Raw genomic sequence first — 15,470 nt, 5'->3', positions numbered from 1 at the left:
TCTTTCCTTTTTAATCCATAATTAACTCCATTTATTTAGCCTACTTATCTCTCTTTCTCTATTATTTTATTATTCTCGCAATAACTCACGTAAACATTTCCGTCATGACAATTAAATATAAAATATTATTATTATTCGAAAGTTTGGGATGTTACATTAGGGTTTTATAAAACATGTAATTGTGATTATGGTTAATTCAAGTAATATTTGAATAGAATTAGGGTCAATAATTAACACTACATAATCAGGTTACGGGTTAAAACATTAGAAACGGGTCCTCTAGTTTTTGAATTAAACAAAAAAACTTGATTAATAAGGAAACAAATCACATGGCATCTAGGTGACATGCTATGTAGAGACCCTATAATGATGTCATATAAAAAATATGAACCAAAATACTATATTAGTAAGATTATAAGGGCACGGCTTTAAAAGAGAATGTGAAGTGTGAAGGGTTTGTGGGATGTAACAAATTGTGTGAAAGTGATTAAGTGAATTAAGGTGCAAGTTCATATTCGCCTTTTATACACAATTCACTATCCATCAATTAACATGTAAGCTCATATACCTCATTTTGGAATTGTAATCCGTACATATAAAACTCAAAGAACATATCATTTGTATAAACTTTTATGGTTATTCATTAGATAAGTTTAGAGACATGATTTAAACTTTTGTTATGGATTGGATGGCTGCTTTAAGTGATTTTCCTATTTATTTTCTTAAAATTCACATTTTATTTTCTTAAAAATAGTTTTGTCAATTATTTTATTTTTCTTTTGAAGTCAACAAAAATAGAATAACATTGTCTAATTTACTTCCCCTTTATGCAAGTATAACAAGATAATTAGTAGGGCCATCCTCTATCTCCATGTATTTCAACCATTTTTAATTATGCCATACTATAATTCGTTTTCTCGAAATTTCACTACCTTTTTGTTTGATATGACAACCCATAAATCGTCACTTGCTTGAATAAGAGACACCTTGAAATGCTCATGGTGTGAATGTGATTTTGGGTCTGAATTATACATGGTTTTTAAATACAAGTTGTTTAAAAGCATACCAACAACAACAACACATTATAAAAAAAAGACGATATTTCTTAAAGTTTTAAGGTTTTATTTCAATGTTTTAAAAACCATATTGACTTTAGTTGATTTTGTTCACAAGGTCATGCATCTATTTTACTTTATCGACCCTACTTGTGTTTCTAGCTTGAAGTGGTCTCCTTGGAGTGGTCTCTTTGGAGTGTAGACGAGTTTTCTCCATTCATAAGCTGTAAACCATGAAAACCCGTAAGAAGATCCAAGTAGTTCAAATCCTTCAACACTCAATGGTCAAGTCATTATATGTATATAAAAGGTAACTAAACATAATTGTTAGTGCACAGAAATTTGACACTGTGGATATATTATCCTGGCATATGTTTTGGATCAGTTATCCTTAGCGTGTGTTCCAGATTACGTCAGGATCAAGGATCCACAGTACTTATTATTTACTAACGGTTGTTCTCATGTGTAATCTTATATTTAGCAGGTATAACGGTTAGAAGACTCAGTCTATCCACTAAATTGCATTCAAGAAGATATTGACGTGTCTGGATCAATTATCCTTTTAAAGAGTTCCAGAGCTATGTCAGAATCATGGATCCTCGGTATTTGGTGCTATTAACGGTTGTTTCTTATATGAAGACTGATATTTATCAAGTGTAACGGCTAGATGACCTGGTCTACCACCTATTTCGCAACCTGAGTGATGGAGCACGTGGTCAAAGTTGCTGTTACGATTATATTGAAGACATGGCGGATATTTAGGGATTATTAGTTAATAGTCTTTATTAATCATAACTCCCTTGAGTTACTATCTTTTATATATAATGGAGATTGTGATCAGTTAGGAGACACATGTACGATCACACACACTAAGAGCAGAAACAAGCATTCTCTCTACACGCTAGCTTACTTTGTAATCTCGATCAGATACTCCACAACACTTGTAACCACCTTTTATTATCAATATAATCGACGGTGATAGTTTTCACCGTCCGGGGGTTTTTTGTGTCGGTGATCACGATAATCATATACTTAACGACCAAAGGTTACCTTGTTGATCATTGATTGAAGTGATTCGACCAAAGATTAGCTTATTAATCCTTGACCGAAGTCATTTCTCCAGAGATTACCTTGATAAGTTTTGACCGAAGTAAAACTATCTTGGTTAAGGGCTTTTCCCCTCGTAATCACATCTTTGTGTTCACCAATATTACGCTTATACACTTGTCGTTATCGTGTTAGCACCTTACCTCACATAACATATTTGGATACTTGATCCTTAGCAGATTTTTGTCCAAAACAATAATATGCTTTTAAGTGTATCAAAGTGATACAGAAGGAAATTGCTAGCAACTGTTTTTTTTAATAGGTAAAATGCATGCCGTCTGCGAATCACATCTGCATGCCTATGTAGCAGAAGAGGTTGACCAAACCTCTGCAGTCTGCAAGAAGAAGACTGTTTTTAACGTCTGCAGACTGTTAAAATAAAACATAAATTTTTAAATAAGCTGGAATTTAAATAATAAATTCGTTCATTATCGAAATTTATATAATAGTCAAACAACACTCAAATAATATTCATAAAACCATAATAACATTTTTTTTAAATAATTTGTTCAGTACTTTGCATTAACTGCTCAACAATTTCATCTCGTAACTGCATCATATATTCCTGATTTGATGCAGTACGATGTGCTTCAACCTTGTCTTCTTCAACATTAACGTGCACATGAGTATTCTGAATGACACATTGGGTTGATCGTATTGTTCAAACAACTCATCTATAACACCCAAACAATTTAATAATAGTGTATTTTTTTACTTTAAATAATTATTGTCAAATACTCTTTAAGATAAACATCTTTCTACTTTGTTTAAAACCTTTCTTTATAAATGAAAAATGTTACATGAGGTTTCCATCTCCGTTTATACCAATACATATTCATCAAAACATACTTACACATATTTGATACCCACATATGAGTTTGATAGCATTTGTTTGACAAATTACAAAAGCATTTTTGTTTGGTTTGATCCAAGACCTTAAACGCGATCATTTCATATCGCGGGGTTTTAGCCTACATACTTGTATAACAACGTGAATACTCTTAAGGATATGATGTCATGGCATCGTCTCCTTCACTTGGCCACCAAACATCACCTCATCCATGATATCATCTTCTTTTTGTTAGACCTGATCTTCATATTCCTATCATATCATAAGCTAAGATACAAGCTTTACCTAAGATATTGCACACCTTCATTAGTTTAATATCCCATGGATTGTATATAAACCATAATGCTAAATAAAAATAAGCAATTTATCAAATATTCAATTTCAAACTAGGCAACGTAGTCATACGCTGGTTCACATAACATAATCAGCGTAACACGCCATGCCAACGTAATACTCGAATGTTCAATTTTGGCTTCTCGTACCTGTGTTAAATCATCAATATCACACCCCAAATATTTAAATATACAAATTTCATCTTAATACTAATCGAACTAATTCCCACTTCAATGCCATAAATATTATTAACTACTTAAAAAGAAACACGAGCAAGTCGAAACCCTCTTTGATTCTCTAGTTTACAGGTTGTGTCGCTCACACATTCTTGACCTGAACATACCTCAAGACAATATATTAAATGTGCTAAACACACATAATGATATAATTTCAAATAGAACTCCGTAAGAGATACTTGTATAGGCCAATGGCCCATCAAGTTATAATATGCGTTCTTCACTTCGCCTTTGGTAAAATACATGCAATCATGGCATATATATGTATATGCACGTTCTTTAACTACCATAACAAATACTATTTACAACATTAGCAAACTTTTGCACGCGACAATGTTGGCTCCTAGACTAGCGTATTGTTTAATTCTACTTATTTTACTTCAAAATAGCGCATATCAAGGTTTACAAGCATATTTAATACACTAGGAATTGATGCTTATAAGGTTTCACTATTATAATATGACAACGAAGAATGATATTGTTTCAAAACAACTTTGCGCAGCTATACAAAACCAACATTTTACTCCATTTACTGCGAGAGTTTTGCTTCAAACCAAAAATATGAGAAAAGTAAACCAATAGAGCTTTCCGACGATATATTACACGCCATAAACCTAAATTAATAGTAATCGACAACAAAACTTAAACATAAACAAATCAAACCTACTAAAGGAGGAAGGGGAGGAGAAGTTGCGGTTGGCCAGAGGTGGAAGGTGGCGGCGGATGGCCGGAGGTGGAGGAGGAGGGGGGAGGGGGTGGTGACAGTAATGGAGTTTTGAAGAAAGGGGCTAGGGTTTTGAGAGAATTGATGGAATGAAGATGTTAGAAGATTTGAGAAGTGGGTGGTCCATGTCTGCGTGAAAAAGAGGGCGCGCGGACCTTTTTTAATGAAATTTGTTCCTGAAAACAAACAATCTGCAAACCTAAACATCTGCGTGTGGTCTGCGCGACACAAACAAAAGAGACCAGAAAGATCTTTTGTAAAAAAACAAACACCACCTCAACATCACATGTCTCTTTTCACAAGAAATGAACCAAACTTTAAGACTCATGTAGTGGGGCGACAAAACAAAAAAAAGGGGAATTATTTAAGGTGAACACCGCCCCCTGGGCTACAAAATGGGCGATTTGATGGGGGGGGGGGGCGACATATTCTTTTCCGGCGAATTGTTGTGAAGAATATTATTAATTGAATATGTTGTGTTATATATATATATATATATATATATATATATATATATATATATATATATAAACGAAGACATAAAAATCCTATGTGCCGCGATGTGGTTGCTCCCCCTTTTTTTGGAGTCACCAGATTTGCTTGATTTTTAAATGGAGGTCTCTCATGCATTTGACCCGAATTTATGGGTATGAGTCTTACCAAACCCAGATATTCCTTAAACGGGTTATAACATCTCATTAAATAAAAAATTATTCTCACCAAATTATTGATGAAAAAATCCTATAAAATAGGATATACTAAAAATTAATATCTTGCTTATTTTAAAAAAGATATATATATATATATATATATATATATATATTGTTTAAATTAAAAAACCAATTTTATAGTAAAAAAAATAAACGGGTCTTGGGTCTCATCAAACCATAAGTATATTATTAACTTTCATAAATATTATTTATAATTAAAAAAAACCAATTTTATAGTAAAAAAAATAAACGAGTCTTGGGTCTCATCAAAACCATATAGCTTTTAAACCGAGCTATAACATCTCATTTATTTGTTGAACAATTTATCGTCAAACCATAAGTATATTATTAACTTTCATACAATAAAAAAATATAAATTCAAAAAATAAATAATATTAGAACAAACAATATAAAACAACCCCCGTAATACGTGTCGCGATGTGGTCGCTTCCCCTTTTCTTTGAGTCACCAGATTTGCTTGATTTTTAAATGGAGGTTTCTCATGCATTTGACCCGAATTCATGGGTATGGGTCTTACCAAACCCAGATATTCCTTAAACGGGTTATAACATCTCATTAAATAAAAAATTATTCTCACCAAATTATTGATGTAAAAATCATATAAAATAGGATATACTAAAAATTAATCTCTTATTTATTTTAAAAAATATATATATATATATATATATATATTATTTAAATTAAAAAAAACAATTTTATAGTAAAAAAATAAACGGTCTTGGATCTTCATCAAACCATAAGTATATTATTAACTTTCATAAATATTATTTATAATTAAAAAAAACAATTTTATAGTAAAAAAAATAAACAGGTATTGGGTCTCATCAAAACCATATTGCTTTTAAACCAGGTTATAACTTATAACATCTCATTATTTGTAAAACAATTTATCATCAAACCATAAGTATATTTTTAATTTTCATACAATAAATTCAAAAAATAAATAAATATTAGAACAAACAATATAAAACAACCCCCGTAATATGGGAGATAAAAACTAGTATATATATATATATTACTATTTGTAGCCCTTACACCATTACACCCTAAAAACAAAAACCTACCATTTCCTAAGTGGGCCTAAAAAACGCCCCATTTTATAACACATCCACTACACATAGTCTAATCAGTCATTAAGAAAGTGCCTGTGCTCTCTACGAGGCCCAAAATAGATATTCATAATTTCATAGTAAAATCACCAGAGCCTAAATAGATGTTCAAATTAAAACACGAAGCCCAAAATAAAATTTACAAATTAAAACCAATAGAAACCGTCTATACTTTTGTCAAGTTATATAGTTTCGTTTTCAATATAGATCAAATAATCAATTTCTTAATAATCTATTAAGTTTAGTGCATTGGAAAAAATGGTCATTTTGTATTTTTCTCATCATACTATCTTTCAACGGGACACACGAAAAATGGTTTTAAATTCCAAAGACGGCTCATTTTATAATAGCTTTAACTATTATGTCATAACGGGTTATATCATCTAAAAATTATTCTCACTAAATTATTGATGTGTAAATCATATAAAATAGAATATACTAAAATTTATTATATGATTTTCTTTTTAAAAAAAGAAATTATTTATAATTAACAAACAATTTTATAGTAAAAAAAATAAGCAGGTCTCGGGTTTCACCAAACCCATATAGCTTTTAAACCATGTTTTAATATCTCATTTATTTATGAAACAATTTATCATCAAACCATAAGTATACTATTAATTTTCATAAATTAAGAAAATAAATATTCAAAAAATAAATAAGTATTCGAAACAAATAATATAAAACAACCCCCGTAATAAGGGGATAAAAACTAGTATATATATAAAATAGGAAAAAAAAATATTATGAGAAAAAATAATAATTGGTATTACATGATCTAACTATACTAATAAAAGAAAATAATAAGGATGATGTGGCAATCTCACATTCATTTTTGACCTAATCTCTCTTCTTATTCAACCTATCTATCCATGGGTTATGAAGCAATACCATATTGGCAAATGGGTTATAATTTCCTTTCTAATTCTCTAATCTCTCATTTCATTCATCCTAACTATACATAGATCATAGGTCTAAATAATTTTGGCAAATGAGTTATAATCTCTTTTTATAAATCTTTAATTTCTAATATTATTTATCCTACCAATCTACGGGTCGTTGGACAAAACAATTTTGATAAATGTATTATAATTTCCATTCTAATATTATGATCTTTCATCTCATTCATCATAGTTATCCACGGGTAATTGTTCAAAACAATTTATGCAAGTGTTGTATATAAAAAAATTGAATGTGTAAATTTGAGATTCTAGACTTCTTATTATTTATATTATACATTTTATTTTAGTTTTACGTTTAATTTTGTTAATTTCTTTTAAATTATGGATCTTTTTATTTTTATTATTTGATAAATCCCGTGTAATTCACGGGTTCAAAAGCTAGTTTATAATAAATTCAAATAAATAAAAGACGTTACTTTCTACTGTTGGTCACCATGAAATATAACTAAACTAGTTTTTATTCCCCGTATTACGGGGTTATTTTATATTGTTTGTTCTAATATATATTTAGTTTTTAAATTTATATATTTTTATTGTATGAAAGTTAATAATATAATTATAGTTTGATGATAAATTGTTTCACAAATAAATGAGATGTTATAACACGGTTTAAAAGCTATATAGTTTTGATGAGACCCAAGACCCGTTTATTTTTTTACTATAAAATTGGTTTTTTATATTAAACAATATATATATATATATATTAAAATAAATAAGAAATTAATTTTTAGTATATCTTATGTTATAGGATTTTTGCATCAATAATTTGGTGAGAATAATTTTTTATTTAATGAGATGTTATAACCCGTTTAAGGAATATCTAGGTTTGGTAAGACTCATATCCATGAATTTGGGTCAAATGTATGAGAAGCCTTTATTTAAAAATCAAGCAAATCTGGTGACTCCAAAAAAAGGGGGAGCGACCACATCGCGACACATAGGATTTTTATGTTTTCGTTTATATATATTATAGATACCACCAACTTTTGTCGGTGAGTTTATGGTTAAAATCTTCCTAGAGCCTAACATTTAGTCACGGTCGGCCCTAGGATGGGGCTGTGTGGTCAACGACCCTCTGCCCGACACTCTGCTAGGCCTGAAATTTTAAAAAAAAATTATGTATTTTTGTGAAAAACGATATGTATATTTGATGTTTAACCCAATTACATAACACCTATCTTGATCTAGTGGCGAGTGGGTTTGACTAGCTTCCAATCAAAAGATTATAAGTTCTAGTCACATCTGAAACATGTTTATGCCTATTTTTATACAAAAGTTTTTTACAACTAAAATAATAATCAAGTAAGTCTATTTAAAATTCTACTATATATTAAAACAAATGAGTTTTGTGTCACATGCCCCTTGCCTATTGGAAGATTGAATATCCTTCCAAAATTATCTTTCACTTGTCTATTTTTCTTACCATTTAAATAAATCAAAAATAAATTTTATTCATAATAATTAAAATACTTAATGTATTCATTTAAGTCAATAATAATACTGGTTTCCAAGTTTCAATTCTTTCAACTTCATTACGCCATTTCCTTCATACTCAACCTTACCTAATCAACGAAATCCTCCATACAATCGGCTATTATTTTATGTCAATCGGACAATGATTTGATTAGATCCGACATATTCGATTGACACCGTCGTTCGTCTAAATAAGGGCAATCGACGATAAACGGAATACTCATTATTTGAAAACAATCATTGATCTGATTACATTTCGGAAACGATTTCAGTAGATCCATGTCGATTGTTAATCAGATCTTCACTTCGATGGTTGTTTTACCGTCAATCGATGTTTTTTCTGGTTAGTATTTTATATTGTTAGGATAGTATGTTTAATTAACTTAGGTTAGTATTTTATATTGTTAGGATAGCATGTTTAATTCTTAATCTTAATTGTTAATGTTAATTGATATTTTTAATTGATAATCCATATGTTTCCTATGGTTAATAGTTAATGTATAATTCATTTCATATTTCAATTACATTATATGTTAAATTTTTAATGTGTCATTGATTCCAATTTTCAATTATGGTATTTGTTAAATTTTTAATGTGTAATTGATTCCAAATTACAATTATAGTATTTTGATTTTTATTGATTCATGTCATTAATAATACCTAACAACTTTTCAAAATCGGAATTTGAATTCATAGTTAACTTAATGTCTAATTTTGTAAACATGAATTATAATATAATTGAATTTATATATCAGTTATGACTTATGAGTTATTATGATTTTGTTAAAAATAAATCCCTAATACATTCTGCAAATTTACTATATTTATTAATCGGTTATTATACAAATCCCTAATATATTCTTTAATTTTACTATATTTATTAGTAGCAAAATAATTTTATATCAATATCAATTACATTTTTTGAAATCCCTGATTGTATTCCCTAAATTAACTGTATAACCTTTTCTTTTTTTTTTAACAATTCAAACTTTCTAACAAATACTGTTTATCTATATATACTATAACCAGAACAAAGAGATTCACACACTTCTCACTTACTTACTCTTCGATTCATATTTGTATCATTGTCAAGGTTTTTCATTTTCTTTTATACGGATAAATATTTTTTTAACTCATCTAAAAGTTAATTACTGAATCTTGAATCTTTGCTTGAATTTTTTATTTGTTACACAGCAACATGGAAGCATCAAACATTACCATGTTCAACGGTTTGGATGTTTCGAACAACGATTGTGTACCGAAGGTTCGTATACTCAGACTATGGTGTTTGAAGGACAACAATAAACCAGGAGAGGACTGATCCATAGAAATGATTTTACAAGATGAGATAGTATTATTATATACAACTATAATTGTTTATATTTCTTTTCTTTTCTTCCTTATTATATAAAATTAATTGTTATAATGTTTGTCTTATTAATAATGTAACAGGGTTATAGAATGCAGGCACATGTAAGGAAAGCTTGCATACCGAAATATGATGTTTGGCTAGCTGAGAATCGGTCATTGATTGTTCGAAAACCTTCACTTGGTGTAAATCTGTCAACATACCGTTATGCTGACAGCCCACATAAGCTATGTTTCACATCAGAAACTCGTCTTTCGATTTGCGATGAGTTTAAATGTCACCTTTATGGATTTTTGTTTGCTACCTTTGATGTATCAAAGCCAAGAACATACCTCAGAATGAAACAATAGGTTTCCTCGATTCTTTATTACCAATATAGTTTTAAATTCTATACATTAAATGACGACCGTTAATAGGATCGTTTAATATATGTTTTATTCCTCATTATGAATTTTTTATGAAATGTTACAGGTTTGCATCTCGAATGATTGTAAAATTCCTTTTATTTTCCTTTGAAAGTTATGTTTAATAAAGTTTTAATTTGGATACAGACGTTATTAACAATTGTATATTCTATTATCGTCGTCATATGTATGTATGAATTTTGTTTTTCACTTTCATATTATCGGTTGATGTTACAAAATTTTATTATTTCCACCCGTGACGCCCACAGGTCAATAACTTAGTTTTAAATTATTTAAACTCAACAAAATACTCTTTTTACTTAAGATCCAAATATTTTTTTTTCTTTCAATCCAAAATTTTCTCTCACTTCTCATAACCGGCATGCATTTAGTCCCCTTACCAACTAACATTACACGCTTTGCACGTGTGGATCTAAAGACCACTTCGTAATCTATTTAATTTTAAGTTTATAATATAAGATAAATTTCCCCCACTTAATAGAACAGTAATCCGCGAAGCAAATTCAAGATTACATTTTTATCGAATACTTATTAGTTTTTATTCCCACAGATCGTCTTAACAAAGTTGTTCACTAAACTTTAAGCAAAATCAACTGTGTCACCACTCCTATCTTATTTTGTTTATTTATTTTGTTTTTTTTTTCTTTTTTTGTTTTTAATTAAATATCTCCTCTAAACTTGCTAGGTAAAATGGGCCCAACTGAAGCATTGAAAATGAGCTCTTGAACTTTCTTCGGCCTATTTTTCCGTTTTTTCTTTGCGTAATTAAGACTTGAAAAGATAATGCACGTTTTATGTTAAACATCGTTGTAGGCTCAACATTTACTTAGATTAAGAATGATGAAAACATCGTTATCATTTGGAAAATTGTCATATATTTGCTCCATGCTCAAGCTTAGCAACTTTGAGAGCCCACGGTATGTTCATCTCTGTTTTTTTCCAAGTTCTTCATGATTTAAAACAAATTTCTTTTTCTTATTTATGAGCAGATTTGCAAGTGTTGATGGAAGGGGGGCGTGTGAAACCATATCCCTACTGAGTTAGTCGAATCTTCTCGATTTTGATTGCCATGGCTTTGAATAATGAGTAGTTAAAATTCTTAATTTCACATTGCTTTTGAGAGTGTATCAAACCAGAAGTAACAAAACATTGTACTAATAGAAGGAAACCCACACTAATTGTGTCACACTCAGCTTTAAAAAGCATATAATGGTTTGTTGGTCACATGTTCCAAAATAACATATTATGTACCCTCCACTATATTAGTAGAACCAATAGTATCTGGCAAATGATCTTGTCTACTCAAAACAGAAACTGCATAAGCAGCTTTAGAGATTCAAATGTAGCCCTTTTTGTCTTATGTAGTGAAACAAATCGTATCCCGCGTCTCAACATGCAGACCCGCGAAGTCATGTTCACAAAAAAAGTGGATAATGTGTGTGCCACTACAAAAATGTTCACAAAAAAAGTGGATAATGTGAACATCTGCTCCAAATGTCGATTATGTTGTGGTTTCTGTCGTAGATGTGCTAAAAACTCGATTTTTTTGAAATGGGGGCTAAATTACAAGGATTAATCACTTGGGGGGTTGGAAAAATATTTTTTTCAAAAGGGGGGTTGCCTCCATTTGTAATGGCGGGGAGTTTCAAAAGTATAGGGGTGTCGGAGTTAATTAGAGAATGTAAGAACTTTTAGAGGTACGAGATATCTCCCCTTCATTATCAATGGCGGGGACTGCAAAAGTATCCCCCTTTCTAACGGAGGGGAGTCTGAAAAAGGTATCTCCCCTCCATTTGTAACGGCGGGAAGTTTGCAAAAGGTGGAGGAGACTTTTTTTAATATCAATTTAAAATTAATCTTACACAACTAGGTTCAAGATTTTAAAAGTTAAAAATTTAAAAATAATATTAAGCAATAGTTTTTTTTTTAAACTTTGCGTGTATTTCTTTAATAGTGATAAGTAATTTTCTTAACTAATTTTGTTTCATGCGTTACAAAGTACTAACGTAAAAGAAAATTAGTCAAGAAAAAAAATTAGTTAAGGAGGTGTTTGAGATTGCTTTTTGAAATTGCTTATGGCTTTTTGGAGAGACAAAATGTCCAAAATGCCTCTCTAAAAGCACCTAAAAGCTTCAATTTCGTGCTTTTGGAGGGACATTTTGGATATTTTGCCTCTCCAAAAAGCCATAAGCAATTTCAAGAAGCAATCCCAAACACCCCCTAAGAAAATCACGTATCACTATTAAAGAAATACACGCAAAGTTTAAAAAAAACCTGTTGCCTAATATTATTTTTAAATTTTTAGCTTTTAAAATCTTGAACCTAGTTGTGTAAAACTAATTTTAAATTGCTAATAAAAAAAAGTCTCCTCCACCTTTTGCAAACTCCCCGCCGTTACAAATGGAGAGGAGATACCTTTTTCAGACTCCCCTCCGTTAGAAAGGGAGGGGAGATACTTTTGCAGTCCCCGCCATTGATAATGGAGGGGAGATACCTCGTACCTCTAAAAGTTCTTACATTCTCTAACTAACTCCGACACCTCTATATTTTTAAAACTCCCCGCCATTACAAATGGAGGCAACCCTCCTTTTGAAAAAAATATTTTTCCAACCCCCCAAGTGATTAATCCTTATAATTTAGCCCCCTTTCAAAAAAAAATTCTAAAAACTCGGTTCGCTATGATCTATAGCTCTGTAGTCTTTCAGTGCAAGACTCATGTCATCACTGCCATCAAACCATAATATTTTAACTACATTGTTGTGACAAATAAAAAGCTAAATATATATAGAACTTTGATCTTTTCAAACCAATAACTATAGAAACTTTTTAAACCAGTAATTATATATAAAATAACAAACCTATAAAAATTGAGATGCAATCTATAACTTGCTCCTTGCTCCTGATTCACCAAACTTGCACCTACAAAATAAAATATATTATTTTTATTATTTTTAATATATTGAAGCAAGTAAACAATTGAATAAAAGAAATTAAGTTTATCAATTCTCAAAGGGGTGTCCCACTTGTGTCTAGTAAACCTCTCCACACGTTGCCGCGCATTATACTTAAGTTGCGTTATATGAGGTGTACAACTTTTAAATAATACTTTGAACCCACAGTCGCACGGTACCAAAAGTCACCATCGACTCAAACCCATAAACATCTAAAAATATTAACGCTTCCAAAACACAAATGCAGTGAAAAAATATATAACCAAACTATATGTAAATTAAATCACTTAAGGCTCATATGCTCAGATCGCTATGGCTAGAACATAGGTTGCCACGCCAAATAGCGGACCGTAATCATAGCCTAAAAAGCATAAACAACATAAAGCACCAACCTATAGACTCAGATACACAATTCCTCATTGCCATTATGAACAAAATATGGCTTAGTGTCGCCACCGTTGCAACCGAGGTTGCCATGCCAAGTAGCTGACCACCATCATCGCCTACTAAAAGAGAGAAACAAACTGAATCTTTCCATACCACGATCAGAGATCACAATGTTGTTCGCAAATAAACTCAAAACTGAACTGTTGACTGATAAAAGTCAAACTTCCACAATACTTGAATCCAACGGAGTATACATAGCACTTTAGTATACATTGTTAATCCACGGCTAACAACCGACAGAGGCCACCGGAGCCGCTGCCTAGGGTATCGTAACACACACTTGCAACAACAGGTCAACCACCTCCATACCAACAACAAAACCACCACTAAAAGAAATAGTAAGAGGCCACCAGACCAACACCAATACTTAGGGTTTCGAAAGTCAACCTGGCAGCAACTTTAGTCAACTACCTTCCCACAGTCTTCCACCACCACAAATAGCAAAGGTGAGATAGATGAATAAAAACCCAAGAAACAGTCAGTCGTATAGCCGTAGACACGTAAAAGAGCCCAATATGAAAGAAAATGTGCTATAGACAATGCACTACATACAACCGTTTAAATCATAAGTCTAACAAACAAACACTAAAAAGTAGAGTGATAAACCACCACTGCTACCTAGGGTTGGGAAACAGAACCCGGCAACAGCGTTGGTCAACCACCTCCCCCCACAAAACATCGAAAACACCGCCAGGCCGCTGCCACAGAACCGGCCACCGGAAAAAAGCCGTCAACAGACGACCGGGCGTTTCCATATTCATCACCACCGGACTGTGTCCACACCAAAAGGCCACCGGATCAAATAGTGTTAAACCCGATGGTGGGAGGCGATAGTATGGAAATGTTGCATTATGTAGCGAACACAACTCACAGTCAAGAACTTCTCGGAAGACAAATCTTCTTTCCTTTCACTTGAAAATTCAAGGTCACTATTTAAAGAGCTGAACATTTTTTTGAATACTTTTATAACTCTCGTAGGCACTTGAATAATTTTTGGAGCGAATTTATAAACAACAGTAAGCTCAACAATTTTAAGACCAAAAAATCATTACAATTTAAAAGCTCAAAACAATACAAAAGTCACCACGCGAAAAACCGAATCATGGCTACAACAAAAGTCGCCTCACCAAGAAACGGAATCATGGCTGCAACAAAAGTCGCCTCGCCAAGAAACCGATTCATGGCTGCAACGTAAGTCGCCTCGCCAAACTGAATCATGGTTGTCGCCTCGCCAAACCGAATTATGGCTGCAACAAAAGTCGCCTCGCCAACAAACCGAATCATGGCTGCAACATAAGGCGCTTTACCAAAAACCGAATCATCACGGCAATAAACCAATTTATATGATCAAATACCCCCAATATGTGGTTTTACTTTTCACCCATTAGCGTATCTAATCACAGTTCCGGTGAATGCCCAGATTTAACCAATAACAACAGTACATGCCCAGATTCGGTCAATAACAACAGTGCATGCCGGTCGAAGCTCAGGAGAACGTTATTGATTTAACGGCGGCCAAACTAAGGCCATAATAGTAGAGACATAACAGAGATGCTTAATGATTGTCTCAACTACAACGATACAATCCATCTCCAAATCAATCAGTTAACAAATCATCACATAAAGAACATTTTACCTTGCATCACTGGAACAAAGCAAACGCAGGCAGCAACACCGCCACCGCCACCGACGCAGCCT

This window comes from Bidens hawaiensis, unplaced genomic scaffold (genome assembly GCF_021521415.1).
Source record: "Bidens hawaiensis isolate Kalapana, Puna unplaced genomic scaffold, B.hawaiensis_p1.1 tig00079380_1, whole genome shotgun sequence".
Lineage (NCBI taxonomy): Eukaryota > Viridiplantae > Streptophyta > Magnoliopsida > Asterales > Asteraceae > Bidens > Bidens hawaiensis.
This window is presented reverse-complemented; position numbering follows the sequence as displayed.